Below are 25112 nucleotides of genomic sequence, written 5' to 3' on the forward strand. Positions count from 1 at the left end.
TAGCTTTCCCAATTATCCAGAATGCTTCAACAATAATGACTCTTGTTCCATGGACTTTTCTGAAGCCAGCTTGAACAACTGTTATTTCTTTTTCAACATGGAGCTCTGAACTGTATTGAATGACGCTAGGCATGATTTTGCTATGGTAGCATGTGAAATCAAGGATATTTCACAATATTTTTGCCTATTCTCTTAAATCTGCTTTTTTTTTTTTGGTATTGGAATTAGACCTCTTCCAATATTTTGGCCACTGTGTCATTTTCCAGATTTGCTGGCACACAGTAGCTAGGCTCAAAGCTTTACAAAGCTCAAAGTTTCTTTTGATGCTTGCTATATTTCTGTGGACATTCCAACAATTATTGGTAATTGGTAATGACCAAAGAGCTGATCTAAATTCTTCATCTTATACTAGAGGTTCTTTCAAATATAGAATTGCTTCTAAGGTACCTTTGATGTTGACATTTCAATCGTACTCTATTTCAATATACTTCTTCCATCTTTGTTTGATCTTCTTTGAATCAAGTGTTATCTGTTCTTTAGCAGATAAATTTGAGTTTGGAACTCCCTTCTAAAGACTTTGTTTGGTTTCCTATGTCTGTTTCTATTTTCAATGTCTTTACAGATGTTGTAATTCTGCCTCTTTGCTGTTCTCTGAAGCTCTTTGTTAAATTCCTTCCTGAAATTTTTTTTGTCTTTCTTGGCTTTGGATTATTTCCTCTTTTTAGCAATTTCCACAGATTTTTCTGACATCCAATTTGCTTTCTTCTGTTTCTTTAACTTGGCAGACTCTTTCACATTCATCCATAAAGAACATAATGGAAGTTGTCTTTTAATCCTCATGAAGATTTATATTAGCTTTATGGTGAACAGCTGAAAAATGAATAGGCTTTTTTTGATAATTTCTTATCTCAAAATATGTGGATGAAAGCTAGAAAAATCAATTGCAGTTAATCTTAGGTGAAAGCCTTTAAGAACCTATTAGAAATGCTCAAAATCTCCCCAAATCACTCATTATTCAAAAAGTAAAGCATTTAAGCAAAAATTACTTCATTACTTCAGGCACTCAGCAATAACTTTTTCTATCTGTGGGTTTCTGACTAAGGACTGAAATCTAGGTCTGTTAAGGGGGGGCGGAGCTGGCATCACGACGATACGGCATGCGATCTCAGAGGTCTGAGATCGCAACTGATATCTTTGCCCCTGGACGGTCCAAACGGATCTAAACTGTCTCGAAGAGATGGCGAAAGTGAAGAGCGCATCCTGTTGATCCCAGGGATACAGCAAAGTCCCTGGTAGATCCAGGAGAAGCTCTTGCCAGCAGCAAAGAGGCAGCCATTAAAGCTGCTGAAGTTGGGACAGCTCTGAAACGGAAGAGAGTAGAAAGAGAAAGTGTGCCGGTTTGGTGAGAACTTTTTTATTCTAAGATTTGAAAGGACACCCTAAGGAAAAGAAAGAATCTGTAAAAGTTTTGACAGAAGTGATTAAGCAGCGATTTTAAATGGAAGTGTCAAAGTAAGGTTTTCTTTTTTTGCTTATTGCTGGATTTCTATACGTGATTTTGCATTTTTGAAACTGGACTGGTTCTTTTCTGATTTATACCTATCTTTTCTTCTCCTTTTTGATTTTGTAAAATTGGGAGAAGATTAAAAGACAATGTTATTTGAAAATTCCAGTCTGGTTATCGACTATTGAAGCATTTTCTTATCCTATAATATATAAAAAAGGAACAAACAGTTAGATATGAGGAAATATTGAATGAAAAGGGTGAACTTAAATCGATGCAAAAACTAGAGGAACAAGGTATAAAGATGAATTGGTTTTCATATGCACAAATACATTCAAGGTATGATAAAGATTTTAAAATTGAAGGTTTCTACGATAAATTGACTGATCTAGATAAGATTTTTGACAGGTACTGATGAAAAGGTGATTAAAAAACTGTATGGATATTTATTAGAAATTAAACTAGAAGAAGAGCATGTTAAAGAAACTATGATTGCTTGGGGGAAGAACTTTGGATATGGGATTGATCTAGAGAAATGGCAAAAATTGTGGTCTCAAAATTATAAAATGACAATGTCAACAGCTTATAAAGAAAATTTGTATAAGATGTTTTACAGGTGGCATTTCCCCCTGACAAGAATAGCAAGAATGCTCAAGAACAAATCCAAAAAATGTTGGAAATGTCATCAGACACCTGGCTCATATTACCATATGTGGTGGACTTGTGCAGACGCTAAAAAATACTGGACTAAAATCCACATGTGGTTGGAAAAAATGACAAAAAAACATATAGATTTGAAACCAGAGATATTTTTATTGGGAATTTTACCTGAAACATATAGCAAAGATTTGAAATACCTAATTGTAAATGTATTAACAGCGGCTAGGATTGTATTTGCTAAAAACTGGAAAAATGAGAAAATACCATCACAGGAGGAAATCATTAAGAAAATATTGGAATGTGCTGAAATGAGCAGATTGACATTTGAAATTAGAAAACAAGAGGATAAACAATTTTATAAAATTTGGGACCTTTTCTATCAATGGTTAGATAATAAAATACAGTAATGAAATATGTAGATTTTTTAGAAAATAATAAATAGATAAAGATGTATTTCTTTTTTATTATATCTACAAAATGTTTTTAGGATAGATTTGGGAGGATAATATGAATTGTTATAAAATAAACTAGGTAAATTGTGGTTATCTCATAAAATATGAATGAATAAAATTATAGTCAAATGATTGATTAATAATGATATTAGGGTATTTAATTTTTGATTGATAATATGAGCTCTTATGTAATGTAACTGTAATTGAAGACTACGAAATGGATGCACAAAATGATTTGTAAACCAACCAGCATGCTGTCTATATATCTATGGAAGAAAATTTGATGTTTTTATGTTTTGTTTGTTTATGTTTGTTTTTAAAAACCAGTAAAAAAAATAAAAAAAGATGCTCAAGGTATAACGTTCCAATGTTTCTGGTTGGAAATATACGTATTTGTAGGTCAAATGTGTGTCCTCAAACAAATTTAACTGGACTTAACTGAATTGAACATCAACAGTAACCAGTAAGTAACTGTAAGCTTTACAGATGTTTTGGCCGGCACACATGACTAATGGGGCAACAAATATTGTAGGAACTGAACATTAAGAGGCCATCAAGTTGCTTCTGACTGAAATTGAGGATTATACTTTAAAAAAATGGGCCCTTTGTCAGTCAATAGGAGCGCTGATTTCCCACTAGCTTATCAGGTACTTAGGAGCTGAGGACTTGGCCGCATGAGGAAACAACAGCTAATCACTGGCCACCCACACACTAATCAACCAATAGGAAGGCACCACATAAATATGGTACATAGAATAGCCCAAAGCACATATTCCAGTAGAGAGAAGTTCCCTGAGGATGGGCTCCAGCACGAATCTAAAAATTTGGAAAACTCTGGTCCTGGTGACCAGCCCAGCTTGAAGCTTCATAAAAACATAATGTAGGAACTTTGCTGAATCAAGTCAGAGCCCATAAGCCAGTATTTTCTTTCTCAAAATGGCCAACTAAATGATGGAGACACATTCCTTTCCCACATTGAGGTAATACTGATTTTCTGTGAACTTGCCCCCCAAAACTGCCTCCTTTGACTTTTTTTTTTTTTAAAAAGTTAATAATATTAGAATACTGCCATACTAGCACATTGGAGTCTGAGCTATGTGAGCTCCTACATTAAAGAGGACTGGATGTTCTTTGAAAGCATTGTTCGGGCAATCGCATCTGATTTTAAGATCAAGAACTAAAAGAAAAGGGACCAGGGCTTTGGAAATTGCTCATTAAAGGCCCCCAGGCAGATCTCAGTTATCTCTCTCTTTCATGTATTTCTCTGGAATTTGGATCTTTCTTTTTGTACGACTATGTAATGCAAGTGTATTTCTTTCTTTGATTTTCTTTTAATCAGACGTTTCTTCATTTTGAGGATGCCTACAGTACATTGGTTTTGCTTTTCTTCTTTGAGGAGACAGAGGTAGCTGCCCCAGTGAACGCTTTCTGCTGAGCCATCATTTCTCCCATGAGCTTTAATTCAAAATCAAGATGACCAAAAGGCAATGCTGACCGATTAAGAAACCTTTCCACCGTTTTTATTTTTTCCTTGATAAAAGGGAGATAGTAAGAGAAGTACTGCTCAGGGACTATTTCAGCTCTGAAGTCTAGCAGAAAAGGTTAACATTTTCAAAAGCTCCAAATCAACATTACCAAAGGCCAAGTATGAGAGATGACCTCTCTTTCAGGTAATTGATGCTCTTTGGTTTTATTCATATAATATTGAACATGCACCGAAGTTCATTTAAAATGCAGTGTATATTTTAAATTTTATTTTATCAGCACATAGCTAAGCAAAGAAGCTTCAGGGAGATCAGTTTAAATAAAGAAAAGAAAAGACAGCTTCTTCTCATCTTGGAACTATGCTTAGTTTTTGTAGCAAATTCACGACCGATGTAAACATTTTGACAGGAAAAGGTCTTAGTAGCAACTGACAGTGGAAAGCTTTCCAAGAGTCAGTGTAGTATGACTCACAAACATAAGTCACAATTTTCTTTGCATAGAAGCAAAACTGAAATGATGACAAGAGATCAAAAAATGCTATTCTGCTCTGAAATTGCAGACTGACCTTGTTTTTCAGTGGGAGTCTTTCCAAAAGTTAAATTTGATATTGCAAGGAGGTTCCATAAATCTTAGGTCTGTAAACTGACAACAATTCCATGGGTTCCCATTGTATCTTATTTCCTCCCCCACTCCCCCTCAGCTAAGTATTCAGCAAAATATTGTGCTCCTATGCAGTGTGATCCTTCTGGCAGAATCCATTTTGAAGGACTCTTTGCATTGCAGACAGCTTGTGCTAGCACCCTTTCTTTATCAGTTGGCCACAGGGGTGGGATTCAATTTTTTTTTACTATGGTTCTGTGGGTATGGCTTGGTGGATGTGGCAGGGGAAGGATACTGTAAAATCTCCAGTCAGAAGCACTGGTGGACTTATCTGGAGGTGGCTTTGGCAGATGGTAATTTTGATTAGCTAGAATGACTCTGAGTTATCATTGGGTTAGGATTCTGGGCAAATTAAATGCTGCCCATTACTGCTTCTGTTTCCAGGTTGGTCCTTGGGCTAGGTTGGTCTTTTGATACTTGCTAGAAAAGGTACCAAAATATCGAAATCAGTGGATCCTGTGAAAGTCTGTAGCCCTGGAAGCTTGTTTGAGTGCCAGGCTGAAATGAAAGGAACATGAGACAAGCTTAGGGCCAATTCATACATTACATTTTGTAGAATTAGAATGTAACAAACGGTAGAAATAACCTGGAAGGAAAGTAGGAGTACCCTGTATTTCAGAGGCCATTGGCTGCCCTTAACTTGATTGAGGAGATAAGGGCTACTATGGATGGGATAATTATACAAAGTTTAAAGGCTGAGACAGATGGCATTTTCTCTGGTTTCGTAGACTGGGCATTGGCTTTGTTTTTAAGCACAGTAAACCGGCTTTAGATTTAGTCCCACAGTTTTTATGTTTCGTGATTGCAAATCACAGAAAATGGCAATCTCATTTCTCAGTAACAAGAATTGGAGAAGGCTCTATAAGAGCTTAGCACATTTACTTTTGTTTTTATTCATCGACCTGCAAAACATTATGCTGTTAAACATTTGTCAACCAATTGCAGTGATACAAAATGGGGAGAGGTCTACAGGAGGTTCGTCAGCTGTTGTCTCTGATCTTGGCTGCAGTTTGCAGTTTGTATCTGGCACGCTTGGCAGAGAAATCTGTTACCACTTTTGATCCAACCATGCCATCTCTGGCTTTAATGTACTGCAGATATTCCCTTGAAGTTAATTAAGTTAAAGTCTTCTGATGGGCTTTTTAAAACATGCCTCTTGATTTTATAAGTGGAAAAAGGAGGTAGGGTCGAATGTGGGATGGGAGTAACCAAAAAATAGTTTTTAGATATGTCCAAGCATTATATCTAGGAGAAGTTACTGTAAGAAAAAGAGTAAGAACAAAGAAGCTATAACCAAGTTCCCTGCTGAGACATCTTATTTCCTTCATGTATATATCAGTATTCATCCCAGAGGTTAAGAGAGTTTTTTTCCCCCTGTAGGTTATTTGCTTTGCTTCTGGCCTAAGTTGGTCTGCAAAAATCAGGTAAACACTAAAGTGCCATCTAGCGGTCATATGGATTTTTTCAACCCAGATAAAGGAAGCCTATTATGCTGAGGAATTCCTGTTTGCTCAGAGCTTTTCTGCCTCCCCCTTTGAAGTTAGTGCTTCTGTTATGTTTAAAAATGAAATAGCAACATTTTGCCTTGAATGCCCCAAATATCTGATATTGCCTTGAGCATTTTACAAAACTAACAAGCCAGTGCTGTCTTTGTCAAACTGTCTGCTGTCTCTTAGTTGCTGTAACTAACTGGAACATCCAGGGCTCTAATGAATGTGCCGCAGCTTTGATAGCTTTGTAAAAATGCTCAGGGCAATATCCGATGTGACCTCAGCTGCATCTGCACCCACTGCACAAGACCAGGAATACTGTGAAACTTTCCACCATGTGCCACATTTGGCCTACACTGCATCAGACCCCATCTGAACATACTCTGAAACAACATAGCATAAACATGCATGCATGCACAGACAAAGTTATAAGACAGTGAAACCATGGAAGAATTATTAAAATGTGTGCTTGTTGGAATTCATTTTTGGAATGTATTTTTATGCAACAATTACAGTAGCATTCAACCAGTTGATGGCAGTGTTTATAAGTTTGGATCTATGGCAGTGGTGGCTAACCTTTTCAGCACCACCAGAAACCAGAAGAGCAGCTCCCCGATGCGCATATGCACCGGTATGCCGGAAACTGGAAGCTTAGCTCCCCGGCGCACGCATGCACACTGGCCACCTGGTCTTCTGGTTTCTAGTGCACATGCATGTGCAAGACCAGCTGATCGGCATGTGCATTTGCTCCAGGGAGCTGCTCTTCCAATTTATGGTGCTCCCATGTGCGTGAAGACCAGCTGGCGGGTACGCACGTGCACTCTGGGGAGCTGCTCTTCTGGTTTCCAGCGCTCCCATGTGTGTAAAGACCAACTGGATGGCACACATGCACGCACCAGAACCTGGAAAAGCAACAGGCGACGGCTGGCGTGCCTGGAGAAATGGCTCTGTGTGCCACTTCCGGCATGCATGGCATAGGTTCACCATACCTATTCTATGTTCTTTTGTTCGAGTTTCCCATTTCCTGTTACAGTTATATAATTGAGCTGTAAAACACATGTTGATTGTATTCTTTGTTCGCTTTGTGGTGCTATATATATAAATAGAATTTCAAATCACTACTAAAGGCAAGAGAACTTACACCCTTCTGGGCAAATGGTTGTCTAATCTTTTCTTGAAAACCTCCACAACTCTGGGAAGCAAGCTGATCTATTGAGTAATTGCTCTCATTATCAGGAAATTTCTCTTTAGTTCTAGGTTCTCTCCTTGATTCGTTTCCACCCATTGCTTCTTGTCCTGCCCTCAGGTGCTTTGGAGAATAAGCCAACCTCCTATTCTCTGTGATAGCCCCTCAAGTACTGGAAGACAATTATCAAGTCACCCCTAATCCTTCTCTTTGATAGGCTAGACATACCTTGCTGCCTTAACCATTCATCATACAATTTAGCCTCCAGACTACTGTAAATTATCATCCTTGTTGCTCATTTCTACAGCCTTTTTAGAGTCTCAGCGTATTTTTTTTGGTATCATGGTGACCGGAATTAGATGCAATACTCTCTCTCTCTCTCTCTCTCTCTCTGGCCAAATATACGTTTTGTGTGTGTGTGTGTGTGTGTGTGTGTGTGTGTATTACAAAAAAAGCCACAAAAAACAGAAGATATTAGAAACACCAATCAAGCAGAACACAGCAAACTCCAAGACCAATAAACACAGACCAAGACTCCCAACCAATCAGGATGAAGAAAAAACCATTCTGACAGAAGCAGTAGGCTAGCCCCAAATTTAAAACAGAAACGGCTGTGAAAGTCTGACTCACAGACGAACACAATACAGAAGCCTGATGATGGCAGATGAGATTCTGCCAAAACATCTCTACAACTTTAAAAGCACAACTATAATGACCTGGGAAAATGCCCAAACAAAGCTGAATACCATACATGTAAGTACACCCCTCTTCTTTAAAAGAAAAAGGGAAAGGAAAGATAAAGAATGTATGCGCATAGAAGTTTCAATAAAGGACTATATTTCTAATTACCCATATATATATTCAAAAGAACACTCTAGGATAGGGGTGCCCAAATTTTTTGCAAGGAGGGCCAGATTTGGTGAGGTGAAAATGTGTGGGGGCTGACCATTCAGCCTGACATTCACAGGAACCATTGTGCGGTGAAGGGGAAAATGTCAGCCAGTGGGGATGAGTGACAGGCTGAGCCAGTGAAGAAAAGACGCTGCAGGCCACTTGAAATTTGAAAATGGGCCGCAATTGGCCTTTTGACCGGACTTTGGACATGCCTGCTCTAGGATAACTGACATATTCCATTGCAGTAGGATTTGCTTTGCTTTACATTTTAAGCCACTTAATTAAATAAGCTTGATGCAAATAGATCCAAGCAATGGCCACATAATTAGTAAATATGTAATATTCTGGAAATGTTCTGTAGTTACAGACATATAAGCACAGAGACTAGGCTGAAGCAGAAAAGATAGGCTGTGCATTAGGTGATTTATAGTAGCTGGCAATAAATTCAAGAAAACTTTTGATTATCTTGAGCAGTGAAAAGATCATATCAACTTGTCTGCTATACTTTTACTCCTGAGAATTCAAAATAGTCCAGCAGACATTTGGAAATGTTGCTGCATGAACAAAAACATGTCTGGACTAAAACCATCTTAAGACAAATTGTAGTCTAGAATGCATGTCTGTGGCAGAGTTGTAAGTCCTGCAGGATGGAGTTTATAATAGAAATACTGACAGGCATTTAACTATACCATTGCCTCGGAGGGCTGTTGTAATAATTGGATTTGGGGAGGGAATGCAAAGCTAATTTTACAAATATTTCCTGCCTGAGGAATAGCCATCATTTCTGTCTGAAACAGCTGTAACATAAACAAACAAAGCATGGAGTGCCCATGGTTTAGAAGGTGGAATGTTAGAGAGAGAGAGGAAAATCACAAAGTTGCCTTTCAGAATAAATCCTTTGTAAAACACCAAGAAATCACAATCCCTGAAGAAATGTAATTGATGGACTGCTGAGGTACTCAAAACTACCTTGAAGAGATCTTAGTTTGTTCTTCAAAGTGACATTTTCTTCAGAAAGGTAATTTCTCTAAATCTCCTAATAAATGATGAATCTGAGTTATTTAATAAAAGAAAAAGAAACACAGACTAATCAAACCTACAAAGTCAGATATCTGAAATGTGAACTGTTGGTTTTATTAAAGTCCTTGGCTTCTGCCCAAGCAAAATAGATTTTTCTAATTTGTTTTTTGAGTTGCCAGAACAAAGACAGACTTAGATGTCGCACCCAAAGAAAAATCGATGATTAGAACTCCAGAAATAGATGAAGAAGCATGCCATGGATGCATGATCTGGTGGTTTGGACCTGTCTCCAAACCCTTTCCCCACAATCTCCTCAGACTCTCCCTGGAACTCTTAGGGAAAGTCAACTCAATATGTCACTTTATTCAAGAGAAATCCAGCTGCCATTGATTTACCAGGAAGGGGCACTCTGACAAATCAGCCATCAACATGTTATATAGACCTAAACAACATCTACATACCATTCAAAAAAAAATCATCAACAAGCCAAAAAGGGGAAATGGAAAGACCAAAACACCTCCTTACCAGCAATGAACACCCAGATGAGCAGAGGTTAAAATCAAGTTTAACATTAGACTAACAATCAAGAAGCAAACAATAGCCCCCCAAAACAAGCTAACAATAAGCAGCCCAATAAACGAACCACCAAGATTACTCCCATCAACACTGACAGGGGAGTCACTAGACTATAAAATTAGAACAAACCCTACTCCCTGCTGACACTGATGATGTTACCTAGCTTGGGAATGAAACTTCTAGAACAAGGGTGTCAAACTTGCCGTGTCACATTGCTGTCACATGGCGTTTCATGACGTTTTTCCCATTTGCGGAGCTGGGGTGGGCGTGGCCTGTGTGTGACGCATCCGGCCCATGGGCCACCAGTTTGACACCCCTGATCCAGAAGAAAAAAACCAAGCACCACCAATAGGATCTCATATTTTGATCTCCTCAGACTATAAATCAGAAATCTAAAATCTTGCTAGGCAAGATAGTTTACACCCAAACCTTTGCTGTCACTCCTCAATTCCACAGAGGGACGGTTCTGGAGATCAGAAAATTAACCACTCTTGCCATAGGTGCCTGCCTATGGTAGGACGAGCAATGGGAAGAAAAGAGTGGAATGTGTTTCTTTTTTTTCACATAAGTCATGGGTAGCAGAAGTGGGAGAAGAGATGAAGACAGAAAAGAAGAACAGCTCTTTTGATGCCAGTTCTCTGCTCTCACAGAACATTATTTCATAGTTTCAGAAAATTGGCAACTGTAGACCCAGAGATGTTTTCCTTCCAGTTCCTTATACCAAAGAAAGCACTTCCCTTGTGCCCTCTCTCTTCTTCATAGAGACAGAACTGGGCTGAAACCCAGTTGGGATTTATAGTTAGCAGTTTTTTAAGCCAGCATAATTTTATGTTAGCTCCTGCATTAGATGGCAATACTTTAGTGCTGCCTAATGGAAAAATCCTCAGTCATTTCAGCTCAGGGATTGGAACGACTCCCTCAGCCCAGGATCTCCTTCAAACCCCCACGCCTTAGAATAATTTTACAAGAGCCCAAAGCTCCTTCCCTAAAATAATCAGGATCTATTCTGCAACGAGTATCAATCCTACCTTGAAATTACTAGATCCACACCTATAGCTGCTGGCTGAAATAACCTTGCTTTCTGCCAGCCTTTGTGAAAAGGAAACACCTACTGAAAAAAAGGACAAAAGCAAAATGGAAGTTGCCTTCTTCGTTTTTAAGAGGAAGGAGCTGTTTTCCGATTGGCTCCCAAACATTTGATTTTTCCTGGCTTTAGTTGCTTCCACCAACTACCTGGATGACAGGTCAGCTAATTTGGCTTTAAACCTTCCAGTGTCTGGTTCTCTTCTTGAAGTGGAATTTGCCCATCTGCACGTAGGGGGATTCATCCAGAATTTAATGTCTATAGCAAAAATGGGTGATATTTTATACGGAAGTACACTGAGCCTGACTGTGGTGAATCTGTACCTCAGAAAATCCCTAATTGCTTCTTTGTGCTCATAAATATAGTTATCTGGCAGGAGACATCTATCACACAACCTATCATGAGTTGTTCCTGACCAATGATAATGCCCACTTCACCCTAAAGATAAGTCCATTACTTACCTGTAATTCAGCTTCATGGCTTCATATGTGGGCTGCTCACAGCAGGGAAAGAGATATATCTATTAGAGGTAGTCTTCGATTTACAATGGTTCATTTAGTGACTGGTCAAAGTTACAACTGCACTTATGACCATTTTCCATACTTACAACCATTGCAGCATCCCCATGGTCACGTGATCAACAGTTGGATGCTTGGCAACTGGTTCATACTTATGACGGGTGCAGTGCATATGATCCCTTTTTTGTGACCTTCTGCCAAGCAAAGTCAGTGGGGTAGCCAGATTCACTTAACCTACTAACTACTAACTTAACAACTGCAGTGATTCACTTAGCAACCGGGACAAGAAAGATAATAAAATGGAGCAGCGTTCACTTAACAAATGTCTCACTTAGCAACAGAAATGTTGGGGTCAATTGTGATCATATAGGACTACCTATATACATATGCATATCCATATGCAGGCCTACCCACACACAAATTTACATTGCCTAGTAATAAAATTGGAATTTTACAACAGTTTGGGAAGATATTTTTCAAAATTTGTCCCCATAAATGATACTTTCCTTTGCCCTTTTCTCCCTTGCTGTAGCTGAACTCTCCTGGATAATGTTATGCACAAGCCCCTTTCACTGAGCAATAAAAATTGCAAAGCTATTGGTTTCGTTTTTGAAGGAAATCACTGGAGACTTAAAGGATCTTATAATAGACACATTTATTTACCGCTATGCCAACTAAGCATAGGTGGCGATATCACATTTAAGCTTCTCAACAGACAACTTAAATCCTCCAGATCAGACACCTGGGGCGAAAGACAACACCCAAAAGTTTTTACAGAGCCCAAACTCATTATTCTGTCTCTCTTCATCTTGGTCTCAAAATTAAAGCTCCTTTCACCTTCCCGTAAGATGTAGGATACATTATCCTAAGGGATGGGAATTGGAGAGAGGGAAAAACAGGCCATTTTACTAAAATTATTCAGATTTCAAAAAAAAAAGTGTTGTCAACTGTCCCACTGCATTAAACAGCAAAAGAAACTCCTGGAACATTATTTTTTTCTCCAAGCGTATTTTACTTTCCTGAAAAGCTATCCGTGTACAGAAGTAAAAAAGCCAGTTCTGACGGTTTTGTGCACAAACAGTATAGGAAAACGTTTGCTTCCCTCCCTCCAGACCACCCATTGTCCATTGTCCACTAATCAGTTGCATTTGCTTTATTTGGAAATGGCCTGTCTGCCTTGGATGTTCTGCCTTGGGATTTGGGTCTATCTCATGCACATTTTATTGCATTCCCCCCACTGCTGGCCGTGTGAACACATGTGGGAAATATATAAGTGCACTATTGAGTTTTCTTATTTTATATTTGCTTCCTTTCTCTTGTATTGGAATGGCAGTAAGCTCCCACAAATGGGGTAGGGAGGAATTGTAGCACAACAGGAAGTGTCATTTGATTATTTATGATTTGCTTTGAAAATTGAAGTCACTGATCCAATGTAGCTACTTCGGTTCTGACCAGAGAATTTTGAATGATGGCTTTTTGGCCTTTGATATTTTGTGTTAGTTTTTCCCCCCAACGCAGATATCATTACATTATTTCTGTCCTGCGGCAATTTTTAGTTAATGTTCTGAGCCATAGGATATTTGAAGGGAATGGAGTGATTAATGAGATCAGCCAATAGACCATGTTGTTTGAGATATGTGCAAAACAAAGAGGTAGGTTACAATTGCTAAATTTTACAACGAATGCAATGGATTCCAATTTTTCTTCCTTTTTGGAGGCTGTAAGGATTGAAACCTGATAAAATGGTTCAGAAAACTGCCCAATGTCCCTAATTTCTCTTTTGGGGGGAAGATATATTTCATAGGGGATGAATCTGAAACAAAATTCACAAAATTCAGTTTATGTCATTCATTAATTACCAGTAGAAATCAATACATAATTATGATTAGAGTTTTTAGTAATATTGGATAAGATTTGCAGCTAGAGCTGTATTTCTAAGAAATGGATCTTGATCAAATACAAGCCTATAGATATATGCACTATCCTCTTTTAAATTCTGATCTGATTTTTTTTAAAAAAAACAGAAGAAAGGTCCTATACTCTGTTTGGGGGCAGAATCAAATGAAATTTGTAGACAGTAGATTATTCCTTTTGTGAGCGGAAATCTTCCTTTATTTCAGGCAAAGAAATATAGCTATTATCATACAAAGGCAGTCTTTGGAGTTTGGGAATAAAACCTGGGAATATATTCTCTGGTTGGCCACAGTTATGCAAATATCTACAACATATACAGGTTGGTGCAAGGTATCTTCAGGTATTCCCCCTTTAACAGGAATTGATCTGTTCAATGTGAATCACACAGGAATAACTGCCAAGAGGATCCCACTACCAAAAAATAAAGGGACAAAGACTAGGAGGAGGGGTTTCTTCATTTCAGCCTTTATTTTTGCAAAATAATCTTTTATAGAAATCTGACTCACCCCCACTCTGCTAGCAAAATGGAATTCTTGCGGAGGGCTTTTCGTTAATTAACATAACACCCTTGAACTGTTAGCCATTGTTGGATTTTTTTATTTTTAATTTTAAAATAAAAATAATTTTAAAATAATTATTTTAATAATTCCATATTTTAGTTTATATTGCTGAATTGCAAGTGCCTTTACGTCTGAAACATCAGAGAGTCATACATTCAATTAATTAAATAATAATGTAATTCCCTGGCAAACATTCCCTGCTTATTTACAAATGGAGAGTTCTAGGCCTTTTGTAATAAGACATATTCAAAATATGCTTGTTCCCCTCTCTTCATATCCCACTTCATTTTCCAAAAGGCAGCTGGACTTTCTGGGGTTTTTTTTTTCCCCTTAAAAATGTTTTGCTTCTCATCCAAGAAGCTTCTGACCTGAAGAAGCTTCTTGGATGAGAAGCAAAATGTTTTCAAGGAAAAAAAAAAACTAAGAAAGTCCAGTTTGGAAAAGCACCTTTGGACAACCATGACTTGAACGATTGAGAATCTCCATACATACATAATTACCCCCACTCAGTGGGTGATATCTATCCAATTTGCTTGACAATATGAACTGTAGAATTAGAATACTCATCAGTCTTTTAATAAGGCAAAATATGCATCCTTGTGCTAGCAGGGAGAAGAAAGTTTTGGGAAAAACTATATGATCCCAATACAATAAGAAAGAAAGAGAGTCATTCTCTCTTTTGTCCTTCCTTGAAGTGATTCTTCTATCCACTGACACATGCATGGAACAATAAGCTGAGATATCTAGTATCACCTGCAAACAGGGAGGGAATTCAAACAAAATATTGTATAAGTAAATTTCATACAAAGGGTTTGGGGAAATGTGATCGAAAGAATAAATATTTGGCCATTCCCAAAAAAGGAGGGGGGGAGGAGGAGGAGGAAAGAATTTCCATGGATTTTAAGTCATTCAACTCTTCTCCGTCTCCTTCCAATGAAATCTTTCTTATATGAAATAGTAAAATCAAATTACATTATTTGTGAACATAATTAGCTTTCTGCCATTTTTCAAATCATCAGTTGCAGCTAGAAGTATGAAAAGGACTAGATTCTGTTCTTCCATTTCAAATGGAATCCAAACATAGAGAACCTATATGAGCCAAGGTAACCAAATGCTAACGTTTAGCAAATCAAATGGAAATGCATGAGATATTTGATGTAGGCTAAATAGCAACAGCCCTTCCCAGACCTTTCCCCTGTAATTACTTGCATGCAAATCTCGCTCTTCTACAAACTTCCAGCTATTTTGTACATGATTCTGTAGTTCTCCAGAATAAATCTTTCAAAACAGATTTCCTTGTCCAAAACACCATCACCTTGAAAATCTATTGTTATTTCATTCAGAAAAGGTAGAGAATAGAGAGAACATAGTTGTGTATTCTAAAAGAAAAATGAATGTTCTCTGAAAAAAATACATTTTGCACATCAATACTGTAAGTATGAACATGGATGAAATTCAAAATCATTTGGTTCACAGGTTGAATCCATTTGGCTGAAATAGAAATTGATTGTGAATTAATTAATATGCCTTGTGTGCCTGCACATCTACCTAAATAACCATAGCTTCCAGCATCCAGCTTTGTTTCTCTCTTTTCTGAGGTAATATCACACCTAAATCCATGGACATAAACTCAGAGGTGGTATTCAGCAGGTTCTTACCAGTTCTGGAGGACTGGTAATGGAAATGTTGAGTAGTTCAGAGAACCAGGAAGTACCACTTCTGACTGGAGATTTTACAGTATCCTTCCCCTGCCACGCCCACCAAGCCACGCCGACCAAGCCACACCCACAGAACCAGTAGTAAAAAATTTTGAATCCCACCACTGCATAAACCCACTTATCTTGAGGACTAGATGGCTAGGCTAGGCTCGATTTCCAGAAGAACTGAGGTAGAAGGCCCATAGAAATATATGTGGTTCTATATACTCCAAATTCACAACAATTTGTAACCACCCACATTTATAACTTTGAAAATGTTTGAGCAGCATAAGAATTGGCCAGCCCCACACTGGCTCCATTTTCACACTTCTTGATACTTTCTACTAGCGTGCCTCCTCCAGTTTGTTAGTTTTGCAAACACTTTTGTAGAGACAATCATATCTTTGTGTCTTGCTTATGGTTGTCATTCTTTAAGTGCAGCATATGCTAAAAAATTTCCAGATCAATTTTTCACTGTATTTATTAGGGTTATGCAGATAGTTCTCGACTTAGGACAACAAATGGCCTAAAATTTCTGTTGTTAAGTGAGTTTGCCCCATTTTACAACTTTTCTTGTCACAATTGTTAAGTGAATCATTGCAGTTGTTATATTAGTAATATGGTTGTTAAGTGAATCTGGCTTTCCCAGTGACTTTGCTTGTCAAAAGTTGCAAAAAGTGGTCATATGACCCTGGGGCCCTCCAACCGTCATAAATATGAATCAGTTGCCAAACATCTGAATTTTCATCATGGGATCATGGAGATGATGCAATGGCCATAAGTGTGAAAAATGGTCATAAATCACTTTTTTCAGTGCCTTTGTAACTTTGAACGGTCACTAAATGAATTGTTATAAGTCAAGGATAACGTATATTTTCTGGGTCTGATGTAATAAATCTATTTTATATGTCCTGTCAAAAACATGGTACGAAGCTACATTTGATCCCTATGACATGGTGTTATTAGCAATGCATACTAATGACAGAATATTAATTTTAATATGATTATACATATTTAATATACCTTCACAGATGCATTATTTTTTCATGTTCTATTTGCTGAAATGAATGTGACAAACTCTCTCAACAGGTAATGCATACAAAATTATTTGACTTTTAAGATTTTGTTATATCTTGCTGAAAATGGACTGAATTTTAAAGTTTGCATCGGAAACTGTACAACAGCTATTCATATTCGTAGAAACATGCCTGAATGTTCCTTATTCACAACTTATTTCTCATTTGCTATATACATTTGGTTCCATCTTTTTTCCATAATTCATGCTTAGGTCTGGTACTGGGGAAAATAAATGAAAGGTCATATCTTTCTCTTCATCATCATTTTACAGCCTTAAATGAAGGTGAGCAGTGAGGAAAGAGCTTGAGTAGTGAAGTTATGGGAGTAAAAAGGAGAGAAGAACATGATAGGGCAGAAAGGGATGTTTCCTTTGTGACAGTCAATAAAAAGATGTCCTACTAATTGAATATTTGGCTTATAAATCATTGGCAAGTCACAAGTCAAAAAGAAACATTAATTATTAAGTAGAACTGGACAGAAAAATATTCCTGATTGTTTTTCCTCCTTTTGTTTGTTAATCAGTTTGATGACAAAGACTTTGCTTTAGATATATTGCCAAGGGAGAAGATAATTCTGAAATCATCATGAATAAATAATGATGTGTATTGTATCTTTTATTATACATCCTTCTTTTTAATGTTCTGTCTCCTTTCTGTCTTCCCATGCTTCCATTTCACCTTAAAACTTTAATGGGGAGTTTCCCCACATTGGGCTTTTCCAGTAGCTATATTCTTTTCATTGCTAAGAGGAAGACCATCCTTGAGAAATTGTTAGATATTTTTAAAGTAATTCAAAGAAATCATTCACCTGATTTTCTTGCCCACAGATTTGGTGGAGAACTTCCAAAAATCATTTGTGCCTCACTATATTATTATTGAACAAGATTTCAATAATTTAACTACGACTCAAATAAACAGGCTAATTTGTATTTGCAACAATTTCCTTAGAGGTAGGTTCTATCTCATCTCTGGCCATTCTCTGATGGAACATTGTAAAATGACTATATTATATGTTTTTCTATTCTCCATCTCCTTTCTAAAAATTACCTACATTGTCAAGAATAGGGAAAATCTGGTGTGATACGATTAAGAACACAAATGGCTAGAGCAGTGTCAATCCAGGTCAAATCTATCTTGAATTTTCATTGAGTCAATATGTCTTTCCTTTTTCTGTATGAACCCCCACATGAACGAAAAGGAACAAATAAACAAAGACTACAAAAACGTAAACTTTTAAAATAACTTACAAGAAGACCAAATACCTAGCTCCTTTTCTTTGAGCAGCTACTTCTGCATAGAAGATCTACGTACATTGCAAACTGAAACTGAAATAGTCCTGGAAGTGAAATTACATGATGACATGCCACCATTTTGAGTTCTTTATATGGGGAATACCAAGCCTGTTTCTATAGATCCATGAGAGAAGTCATACTTTGGTTTCCATGTGGAAACCCATCATCATAATAAGAGAGATGTGGTCTCAATTGTAAAGTACAGTGGAAAGCATGTTCAATTGTTCCTGGCACCCAATAAGAGCATAGTTAGTGTACTTTTGGATTATTTGTGAAAATATTTATAGAACCCTCACATCCTGGACATAAACTGTTTCAACTCCTTCCCTCAAAACAACGCTATAGAGCACTGCATTCCAGAACAACTAGACACAAGGACAGTTTTTCCCCCGAAAGCCATCACTCTGCTAAACAAATAATTCCCTCAACACTGTTCAGCTATTTACAAAGTATATACTACTATTACTGTTAATCTTCTCATCATTCCTTATCACCCATCCCCTCCCACTTGTGACTATATGACTGTAACTTTGTCACTTGTATCGTTATGATCTATATAGACTGTTTCCTAATATGATTTGATTGCTTATTGTACCCTATGACTATTATTAAATGTTGTACCTTATGATTCTTGACTCTTGACAAATGTTTCTTTTCTTTTATGTATACTGAGAGCATTTGCACCAAGACAAATTCCTTGTGTGTCTAATCACACTTGGCCAATAAAAGAATTCTAATTCTAATTACCTCCGAAATAAGATGGACAATCTCATGGATCCAAGTGGCCTTCAGATCATTGGCCCAAAAGTTACAGATGGGTCATCTGCTTCAGAAATTTCTTTCATCCTAGAACATAGAAAAGTAATCCTGCCTATTTCAAGGAGATAGTGATACACAAAGAATGTCAAACATCAAATTAAATATGCACTATAGTTCAATTCTGAAAAATCTGATGTAAACCTTTACATTCCAAGAAGCTGATTTCATGATTTATTTATGAACTCTGTTTAAACAGATAGATTTAACACTGTTTGATTCTCTTATTTTAGCATATTGCAACATGTTTTTAGCTGTTCAGTGCTACCTTTTGAGCACAGGTGTATGAATCTGATCTTGTAAACAAAACTAGTATATTTCAATAGAAAATTCAATATAGTAACAATCTGTGCAAACTACATATGGAGTAATGATTGCTGTCCTCTTGAGTAAAGATTTAATAACATGTAATATATAATGAGTAAACCAAGTTGATGACACTTTTGTATCTAACAGCAGGGAGCCCATAGATGAATTAATGGAGACAGATTTCACTGTTGTTGTCAACCCAAGAACAAAGCTTTTCATATAATTCTTTAAGTGCACCTTTTCAAAATGATTGTCTAAAGAACAAATATAGCATCACATCAGAAGTGCTAAGAGTTGAGATAAATTAACTGATACTTCCATATAAGTTGGTGTTTGAACATAATGTTATACACAGAAAAAAAGAAGAAGAAAAAATAGAAACAAAGATTTGAATGATTTGTTTTGCCAATCATTCCAGACAAACCTGATTGCGTTCTTTGATAAAGTGACATTAATGGACCAACAAAATGCTGTCCACATGGTATACTTGAAGTTCAGTACAGCATTTTGCACAAAATAGACCACAACCTACTTCTTGGTAAGATTGGAAAATTTGGGATATACAGCATCACCACCAGATGGATTCATAACTGCCTGACCAACTGTACTCAATGTGTTGCCCTCAGTGGAACTACATCTACACAGAGGGAACCATTCAGTGTAACAGTAGTAACTATGAGAGGGACATAAGAGTCCTAGTGGACAACCACTTAAATATGAGCCAGCAGTATGCTGCAGTTACCAAAATGCAGTCCTTGGCTGCATTGGGCTGTGTGAAGTGACACCTTTATACTACTTTGGTAGGACCACGCTTGGAATACTGGTATCCAGTTTTGGTCACCATGATACAAACAAGATTTTGGGACTCTAGAAAGGTTGCAGAGATGAGCATCAAAGATTATTAGGAACTGAAGATAAAACATATGATGAATGGTTGCAGGAACTAGGTACATCTAGTCTAACAAAGAGATGGACTAGGGGTGATATGATAGCAGTCTTCCAATATTTAAGGGGATGTCATAGAGAAGAAGGGATCAACATATCCTCCAAAGTACCTGATGGCAGGACAAGAAGTAATGGATGGAAGCCTATCAAAAAGAGATTCAACCTACAAGTAAAGAGAAATTTCCTGACAGTTAGAACAATTAATCAGTGGAACAGCTTGTCTCAAAAAGTTGTGGGTGATCACTGGAGGTTTTTAAGAAGAGATTGGACAGCCATCTGTCCAGAATGGTATAGATTTTACTGGATCAGAGAGTTATTGTTATTCTCTATTATTCTGTATTCCGAATTACATTGTATAAGTAGTATAGTTGGTAAGAAGGTTGAACATTTTGAGCAGAATTGTTCTGCATGTGGCTAGGGAGAAGCCATGGCGGTATTACATACCTGACCTTCTAGTTTTTTGAGAAGCTACACAAATAAAAGCTACGGGTTTTGCTTGAAGCTTTCTGTGCATCGAGAAAGAATGTTACTAATGAAGCATAATTTTTCATAATGATATATCACAAAGGAGAAAATGCAACTCCATATATGATCAATTAAAAACCTGTGATATTTAGAGACAGCCTTGTTTGTGAAAATAGAATGCAAAAGAATGAAGAATGTTACCAAGATATAATGATTTGAGCAGAAATGTGGTAAATTAAGATGAATGGTTGTGCGGTGGTAAGGTTTAAAATATACACTTAAGGGCAAGCTAATGTGTCTCTATAAATGTTTCCAAGACTTGCAAGCTATACAATTAAAAAAAAACTTAAATGCCAGATTGGTTACTTAGTGTGGGCAGAAATTAAGAGCATTTGAAAAATGTGATCATTGGGAACATAGATATAAGTTTCCTGTTGAAATTTCAAACAATGATGAAAAAACTGTCTCAAGTTTAAAGACAAAAAATAGGGACATATTAGCCCTTTATCAGGCTAACCTTTCTTTATTAATGTTTAAGCCTTTGCTCATAAAAGTTTCAGTGGTTAGATTATTATTATTTAAATAAAGCACCAATCTTGAGATAGTTATGAAGCTGATTATATGGTTACTATTTCTGTTGATGCCAGTGCTAATTGGCTTGGGAGCAGCATTGTTTAAAGATCGTTTACTAATTGCATATGTTTCTAAAACCAAAACAATTATATAGCAGAATTATTTGAACATTAAAAAGGAAAGTTTAGCTAGTGTATTCAGTTGTCTAAAACTTCATCAATTAAGTTAAGGAGCATGATGGCTCATAAGGTTAGTATGCTAGGCTGCCGATCAGCAGGCTTGTGTTTGAGAGCTGTTGCTGCCATGGGGCAGGATGAGCTTCTATTACATGCTGCAGCTCCTGCCTATCTAGCAGTTCAAAAGTAGGCAACTGAGAGTGGATTAATAGGTAACATTTTTAGTGGGCAACTTCAGAGGGACACAAAAGAAACCCCCAACTGGGCATCCCTTGGCCAATGGTAATATCACCGGCAAATCTTTTTTGCCACAGAAGCAACAGGAAAAATAAATAAAGTTACAAAAAAAAGAAAATAAAAGTTAATAAAAAAGTTAATAAAACTCTTAAGTTCTTAGAAGCCATTTTAAATATAAATTTCACATCATAAAATTCAAATATTGTTGTTAATCTTGTCAAAATACCAAGTTGAAAATTATTTATAGACCAAAGAAAAAATTAGTAATAGCTAACTTCATCCAGAGACAATTTAACACATGAAAAACATTTAATTGTGGAGAAGCTAAATTAAGCAATGTGTTTGATGATTTCATGTCCTTCCTTTTCTGATTCTATAATGAGAGACTTTGAGGTTGGTAATTTACAACTTTTGAAAAATAGTTTGAAAGGCTGCTTGCAGAAAGTGGTGGTGGATGGGGTGAGGGAGAATATTCTGGAAACAGTGAGACCTTAATGGGATTATTGAAATGGGTTGTTTATGAGAATATAATTTTAGAGGGTACTCATAAAGCAGCACCATAGAAGCTAATAAGTGAAATGTTGAATGAAGTTCATGAGTTTAATTTAGGAATAGGAATAATGTAAGAAAATAAAGACCCAGATAGGACTGGTCAGAAAGCATAGATCAAACATGTGTAATACGTCAAACCTATAAAAATAAAAATTGTAAAGCGTGAATGGAAAACATGAAACGCCAGCAGGACTGTAGCAGAAATTAGACTGATAGTTTTATTTCAAACTAAGAATATTTTGTACTGGAAGCATAAAGCTCAGTAAGGTATTTTTTGCTGGACATAGTATACCAGGTAAAGTTGCGAATTCTAATGTACCTTAGTTTAATTAGAAAGAATTTGATAAATTTGTTTAAAAGGTGGAGGGAATATGTATAATATTTAAGGCCTTATTATGATCAGCCCAAGATTCTCAGAAAGGCTAATGTGCAAAAACAAAAAAAAAATTAATTTTTTTTTTATTTTTATTAACCCACTGATTATTGGGGCAAAGTCAGAAGTGTGTATACATAAATTTTGAAAAGTAACAAGCTTTCTGATCATGCATTATACAAAGTGTATTTAAATGGTATTTTTATAAATATATATTTATTGAGACTTTTAAACAAAATATAAAAACAAATACAAAATAATATAAAGAAAAAAAGAAAGAAAACAAAGAAAAAGCAAAAAGTGCAAGAAAAGGGGGGGAAGGGGGAGGAGAAAAAAGGTATAAAGATATGACTTGCAACATTCTTCACTGAAGTTTTAAGTACAAATATATTTTAACCTCTCTCTCTACAAAACTACACCATATTCTTCTTCTTTCTATAACCCATCCTCTCTTTTCATGAAAACCATAAATCACAAAAATATTTTTTTTCATTTTTATGCAAAAAGTCCATAAGAGATTTCCAGTCACCAGTAACTGTGGATAATGTCTTTTCCCTAACAAAAGAAGTTAATTAAGCCAACGCAGCAAGAATTCTCAGGTTTTTCTTCTTCTGACAACTGGATGCAATCATAACTCGCAAATTTCATTACTTTGATATAAAAAATTAAGAGGACTAAATATTTATTTTTTTAGATAAATACATGTATGAAATTGCAGATCGTGATTTACTTGCCTCCTGTGAGCCCCTTAATGTACAAATTTCTTTTTTTAAAAAAAATATATACATGAATTTCTTTCATTGAGGCTTCGGTAAATATATACAGAATGCTATTCAATGAGTATGGCAACATATTCCAATTAGACTTGTAACCATAATGTTTATTGCTCTGTTAGAAACTAACCAAGAAAGGGTAATTGGGAAGTACTGAACCCATGAACAAAATAATCTACGTTTCCCTGGGGAAAAAAGGCAGAGGGAGGGGGATGCACAGTTAAACAATAAGATTTTGGCTATATTAGATTTCTGTGCCCTTGTGACACAGACAGTTTGATTTCACAAACGTATTTCTCAAAACATTGTATATAGATTGCTAATAAATTTTTGAAAGTGTCCGTGAATTAAGGATGATTGATAAAAAGTATTTTCTGTGTTTATTTCTTCAACTAGAGGTTCCCGCTTTACTCATTTTTATGAGTAACATGGATACAATAGAGCCTCCCCTCCCCACCCTAAAAAACCTTTCTTTCTCTTTAGGGATCTGCAACTTTATTTGAACTATGATCTCTCTCTCTCTCTCTCTCTCTCTCTCTCTCGATTAAGTAAAGACAATGCATATTTCATCATAAACTCATTTTATCTTATGCTCTGCTTGGGGGCAGGTAGTTCCATGTAAGTGGTTTTTCATATTTTATTCATAGTTATTCAAAATCCATTGTTTGATATAAAATTATGATCATGTGGCAAAGATAATACTTAAAATAAAGTCCCCCACATGGCATAGGACCGGAAACATATGTTCTGCAGAGTTTCCAAACCATCTAGGTTAAGTCCAAGAAAGAAACAACCAGGACCATATTTTAGATACGACATTCAAAGCATGATAGCCAAGATAGTGCTTGTAATTTGTACTTTAAATATCACCAGCAGAGTGAGAGAGAGAGAAATAAGATTTGATACAATGCACAGGCTGAAAAGTACTAATTCCATTGTTTCACGCTCTGTTCTTTTTCCTTTTTTTAACTTCCTTGAATCTAGTGATAAAATCTGTTTCAACTCCTGGCTACTGCCTGGACATGTCCCTGCAATTTTCTTGGCAAGATTTCGGAGGTGATTTGCCCTTGTCTTCTTTCTAGGGACTGGCCTAAGGTTTGGGTGATGTGGGGTTGGATGATGAAGGATTGAATGTTAGGATGTGGGATGCTGGACTTTTTTTAAAGGCAGTCAGCATGGTAGTCAATGTATATGCCATTCTCTCCATTGTCTTGACGTATTTTGAGTTGTGTGCGGAGTTCAGGGGAGCGGATTCTTTGAAGGAATAAGTCGGGTCATGAGCGAAGTTTGTTATGGTCAGGGTTGGTCTTAGCAATTAAACGAATGAATGAATTAATGGCTTCATGCCTAAAGCAGGAGCAGAACTCACAATGTTCCAGTTTCTAGCTTAGTGCCACTCCGCCAATGCAGCTCTCAATGTTTTGTATCTAACATAATTTTTTTATTCTATTTTATTGGTGATTTTTTTAATATTCAACATTTAATAATGACCTATATTTGTCATAAACAATAAACTTTTCAACTTATTTTTTCCTAGTGCAAAATTACTCCAGTCTAACTCTAGGAGCTCTCATTAGCACCATGGCTCATAGCTATAGACAGAAGGGAACCATTTGTATCTGTCCTTTATCTCACCATCCCTTGTTACGTTTCACTAACTAGACTCAAGCATGGCAAAATGCTTTCACAAAACCTTTAAACTGAAACTTAACTGGGTCTTTACATTTTAACCTACAACACCCTAAAAGTAAGCCAGTCTATCTGTTTGTCTATCATCTATCTATTTATCTATCTATCTATCATTCGTGCTGTCTGTGTATCTCCA

Source organism: Pseudonaja textilis, chromosome 1, assembly GCF_049901715.1.
Source record: "Pseudonaja textilis isolate UNSWEBS1 chromosome 1, rPseTex1.2, whole genome shotgun sequence".
Classification (NCBI taxonomy): Eukaryota; Metazoa; Chordata; class Lepidosauria; order Squamata; family Elapidae; genus Pseudonaja; species Pseudonaja textilis.